We start from the raw sequence: 6,033 nt of genomic DNA on the forward strand, positions 1-6,033 counted from the left end.
ACAAATGCTGATGAGGAAGTGGAGAAAAGGGAACCTTTGTGCAGTTAGTGGGACTGCAGGCGGGTGCAGCCACTCTGAAAAACAGTGTAGAATTTCCTAAAAAAATTAATAATGGAACTGACTTTTGACCCAACAATCCCACTTCTGGGAATATTTCCTAAGAATCCTGAAACATCACTTCAAAAGAATATATACAACCCTATGTTCATAGGAACATTATTTACAATAGCCAAAGTCTGGGAACAGCCCATGTGCCCATTACTAGATGAATGGATAAAGAAGCAAAATTACGTTTAAACAATGGACTACTGTACAGCCATAAAAAGAAAGGAAGTCTTAGATTTTGCTATAGCATAAATGGACCTGGAGGTTATTAAACTAAGTGAAATAAACCAATCAGAAAAAGACAAGTATCATATGATCTCACTTATATATGGAATCTAATGAACAAAATAAACTGTTGAACAAAACAGAAACAGGCATGGACACATGGAACACACTGACAGATGTGGGAATATGGGGGGACTGGATGAAAGAAGATGAAGGGATTAGCCAAAGAATGTATATCCATAACCCATAGACATAGACAACAGGGTGGTGGTGGTCAGAGGGATGGGGGTGGTGGGGGCTGGGTGGAGGCAGGAGAAGGCGGGGATGGGGACATCTATAATAGAGTCAACAATAAAAGTAAAGAAAACAAAAACATCTCAGCATCTTTATTTTATTGTTATTCCCCAAATTGTTTACATTTTTAACTTGGAAGTGAAAGGCATTTGTTTTTGTTTTTTTGTTTTTGGTATCATTTTTAGTTTGGTATCATTTTGGTACACCTAACAACCATGGCCTTTTTCTCTTTGCAACTTTTTCCCAATTTAAGAAGAAACTGACTTTCTAAAAAAAATGTGTGTTAGAGTGTAAAAAATCACTGGTAGACATATTTCAGAGAAAGCTTTTATAAGATTTTTCATTGGCAGATATTAAGGAGAAACTCTCAGTATACTAATCCAAATATCTTAACATCTTAACATATGCTCGCTGTCATAAAATAATCTCATTAAAAAAAAATCCCCAGTATCCTTAGGAACCATTCCTTGCCATTACTTCAGCCAAATTTATGTTCCAGGATTTGGGTGATTTATATCTGTATGCCTGAAGCTAATTTTTCACTTCCTTTTTGTTTTTATTTCATTCCCTTTCTCAGTCTGTCTTTAGTTGAGCAAAATAACTCCATGTGAAACAAATCTTGTTTTGTACCTGTAGTTAGTACAGCCACTGTTAACAGTCTAATCAGATTCACTATCATCTCCTACCTGATTTGCTATTAAAGCTACTTATTTGATCCCTCTTCTTCCTAAAGGCACCACAGTTTATTTTCCACACAGCAGTGATCTTTTAAAAATAGGTCTAACTATGCCACTCTTTTATATAAACCTTCCAATAGCTTCCTATGCCTCTCAGGATGAAAGAAAAATACTTTACATAAGTCTGTATTATTTGACCCCAGCTATCTGACATTATTTCCTAATATTTTGCTCTTACTCAGTTAATTTGAGACACACTGGCTTCCTTGGTATTCCTCAAAATAGAATAATCTGATTTCCACCTCAGAGTTTTGCGCTTTGTTCTTTCTGTCTGGAATGCTCCACTCTCAGGTAGCTTCACTAACTTCTGGTCTCAAATGTAACTATATTAGAGAAGCTTTCTCTGATAGTCTTATATAAAATAAGAACTTCTCATTGATCCTATTTTATCACCTCTGCTATACATTATTTTTCTTCATAACACTATCATCAACTGGCATTTTAAAATTTATTTATTATTTATTCTTCCAGTGGGAATATATAGTGCATGGAGTCAGAGGTTTTCTTTTGTTCACTGTTCTAACACACTGCTTAGAACCTTACACTTGGTAGGAACTCTAAGACTAAATAGTGAATGAAGGAATAAATGACTTGTTGGAGGCCCAAGAAGTTACTTCTGCCTGCATCATTGCATCACTTGTTTTTTGTGTAATTGAAATAACTTCTCACCTGAAGTTTTCATCCTACCCTTATTTCATACCATATCAAACTTGGGAAAACTAATTACTATTATAGTGTCCAAGATATAGTTCTTATCTCAGATGGGTATACTTCAAACTCAACCTTCTGTATCACTTTTATTCTTGATCTGAGAAACATTTAATTTTTAAAAGCTGTGAGTGGATTGAAGTTCATGGTTTTGGACAAGAAAGGCTCAATAGTTGAGTACTTCAATATAATAATACTTGACACAATTGAACTGACATAGTATTTAATCATGACACTCATCATATCTTGATATGAATAGTAAAAGTAGTGTACATAGATGTCTCTAATGGCTATACTATGAATACAACATGGACATGCCAGATATTCCTGGGGTTGTCTTTGGGTAAAGATGGAGAAAGGTGGATCAAGTCAAGGTTTTCTGAAAATCTTTAGGTTTACATAGCATTACTCAGCCTGGACACACAGAATTAAGTGTACAACTTCTCTTTTTTTTCTCCTCATTCTTTCTATATTAAACAGAGGAGATTGAGGATTTATGATTTGAGGAATGCACATTTCTCCAAATTTAAAATCCCACTCTTTAGCTTCCTGAAATTGCTTTTGGACTCTTACAATTAAAGACATGAATAAGTAATAAAACTCTCCATGTAACACCAAATATATTTAGATCTAAACCTAAAGACCTATAGCTCTCCCTCTTACATACTATGTCCATACTGTAAAATTTGTACTAACTTGCTCACCAACTTTACTCTAAATAGCTTGAGAATAGTGAAAGACATACATGATCTCCTCTATTAATAATGAGGAAGAGATCTGTCATCTTTGTCTATTTTTTTCTCACTTTCCCCTTTTCTTCCTCTGTTCTCTAGACTGAATTTTGATACCTTTCAAAATAATTCTGATATTATTAAACCACAGGTGAAAGTACGATCCATGAAAACTCTGAAGCAAAACAAACTGAGGGTTTAATACATAATTATTGCCCTTTTCTTATTTTATTTTTATTTTTAATTAAAAATTACAGTATTTTCCCATTATCATTTAATCGCCTTGTATCCCCTCCCCACTACAGTCGCCACACTGTTGTCCATGTCAATGAGTTCCTTCTTTTTGCTCAATCCCTCCACACCCTTACCTCTCTCACTCCTTAACTGTCATTCTGCTCTCTATCTGTAAGCCTGTCTCTATTTTTCTTGTTAGTTCAGTTTGTTCATTAGATTCCATGTATGAGTGAAATCATATGGTATTTGTCTTTCTCTGGCTGGCTTGTTTCACTTAGCACAATGTTCTTCAGGTCCTTCCATACTGTCGCAAAGGGTAAAATTTTCTTCTTTTTAAAGCTGAGTAGTATTCCATTGTGTAAATGTCCCACAGTTATTCTCTTCACTCATCTACTAATGGACAGTTGGGTTGCTTCCATATCTTGGCGATTGTAAATAATGCTACAATGAACACAGTGGTCCTTATGTTCTTTTGAATTAATGTTTTGCTTCCTTTGGATATGTACCCAGCATTGGGATTGCTGAGTCAAAAGGCAAATTCATTTTTAATTTTTTTGGGGTTTCCATACTGCTCTCCACGGTTGCTGTGGTAATCTGCATTCCCACCAATAGTGCAAAAGAATTCCTCTTTCCCCACATTTTCACCAGCACTTGTTTTTTTGTTGATTTATTGAAGAGAGCCATTCTGGCAGGTGTGATATGATATTTCATTGTGGTTTTAATTTGCATTTCTCTACTGATTAGTGATGTTGAGCATCTTTTCATATGCCTATTGCCATCTCTATGTCGTCTTTGGAGAAGTGTCTATTCAGATCCTGTGCCCATTTTTAACTGGGTTGTTTTTTTTTGTGGTGTTGAGTTTTGTAAATTCTTTATAAATTTTGGATATTCATCCCTTATCACATGTATTGGTGAGTATGTGCTTCCATTCTTTGAGTTGTCCTATATTTTATTGATGTTTTACTTTGCTGTGCAAAAGCTGTTTAGTTTTATGTGGTCCCATTTCTTTATTTTTCCTTTTGTTCCCCTCTCTTGGGGAGATATATCTGATGAAATACTGCTACAAACAATGCCCAAGGTTTTGCTGACTGTGTTTTCTTCTATAATTTTTATGGTCTTAGGTCTAACACTTAAGTATTTAATCCACTTTGAATTAATTATTCGGTGTGGTATAAGGTGGCCTAGTGTCATTTTTCTGCGCTAGTTTCATATTAAGTAGCATAATTTCTTTTACTTTGTTGTTCTTTCTCAGGATTGCTCTTGCTATGAGGGGTTTTTTGTGGTATCAATAAATTTTTAAAATATTTGTTTTAGTTCTGAGAATATGTCATGAAATCGTCATAGGAATTGCCTTGAATCTATAGATTGCTTTGAAAAGTATGGACATTTTAATGATATTAATTCTTCTTATGCATGAACATGGTAAGTGCTTCCACTTATTTGTATCTTCTTCGTTTTTTTTCTTCAGTGTCTTGTAATTTTTGAAGTACAGGTCTTTGACATCCTTGGTTAGGTTTATGCTTAGGTATTTTATTCTTTTTGAAGTGAGTAAGAATAGAATTGTTTTTCTTAATTTCCATTTCTGTTAGTTTGTTACTGGCATGTAAAAATGGAACTGATTTCTGGATATTAATTTTGTATCCTGCTACTTCACTCAATTCATTTATCAGTCCTAGTAGTTTCTTTGTGGAACCTTTGGATTTCCCTACGTATAGTATCATGTGCTCTGCAAATAAAGACAGTTTTACTTCTTCCTTTCTAATTTGGATGCCTTTTATTCCTTCTTGTTTAATTGCTGTGGCTAGGACTTCCATTACTATTTTGAATAAGGGAGGTGAAAGCAGACATCCCTGTCTTGTTCCCAATCTTAAGAGGAACGCTTGTAGTTTTTTCCTGTTGAGTATGATGCTGGCAGTGGGTTTGCCATATATGGCCTCTGTTATATTTAGGTATGTTCCCTCTATTCCCACTTTCTTGAGAGTTTTTATCATAAATTGGTGCTGGATTTTATCAAGTGATTTTTCTGTTTCTGTTGATATGATCGTGTGGTTTTAATTCCTCATTCATTTATGTGGTGAATTGCTGGGAAATGCCCTGCCTGGTTTCAGGAACTGTAACCCTGCCAACAGGCTGGAGGGCCCAAAGACTGGAAATAATCAGGAGGCCTTAGGGAAAACAGGCTCCTGAGGAGACATAACCTGTCCCTCCCTGGCAGGGGCAGAGCTCCTGCCTCTCCGCTTTGCCATGGAGGACTGGTCATCAAGGATGGGTAAGTTACCTCGAGCTGAAGTATACAACCTCAGGCAGATCCCAGTCGAGTAAGGGCAGCAGACAAGAAATTGGGGGACACAGAGAAAGGGCAAAAAGGCCCACACCTCTCGGCTTGGCTTGGACATGGCTGGAGTTCTAATTATAGCTAAAAGCAGTCCCCTTATCTCTTGGTGGTTCCTTCCCCACACCTGGCTCAGGCTTGAAAAAGTGCAGGAATCAGCTCTAAATCAGATCTGGTGGTTCCCAGGGATGTCAGGCCTAAAAGTAAATTCTTTAAAGTGTGCTTTGTTTTTCCCTCAAAGCTCTGGCCAGCACATGCTGAGAAGGACATTTGCATTATTTACACAGCTTACCCTATATCCTTAGGCACCTGTATGTCTACTTTGCCCTTATCTTTAGTCTCTCTCTTGTTTATACTGGTCTCCTCTCAGACCCATGTAAATCAGTGTGTTCTTGCCATTTGTCTTCTTGAGAGCATCATCTATTCTCTGTGAAACTTAACATACTAATGAAATGAGATAACGTATGCATTCCTGTTACCTAGCCCCATTGATAAGCTTTTCAATAAAGCCTTGGAAGAAATGGTGACGGGACCTTCTCCACTGAGAGGGAAGTGCCTGCGCCTGCTCTCCCTGCAAACAGAGAAGTGTTTGCGACAATTTGTGTTTATTCCACTCATCTGTGACAACCCCTGGACGGGCTTTGTGGGATTCAGAGCCCTGCTCCCA

Source organism: Pteronotus mesoamericanus, unplaced genomic scaffold (genome assembly GCF_021234165.1).
Source record: "Pteronotus mesoamericanus isolate MK-2021 breed Mesoamerican mustached bat unplaced genomic scaffold, CSHL_Meso_final scaffold_85, whole genome shotgun sequence".
NCBI classification, from domain to species: domain Eukaryota; kingdom Metazoa; phylum Chordata; class Mammalia; order Chiroptera; family Mormoopidae; genus Pteronotus; species Pteronotus mesoamericanus.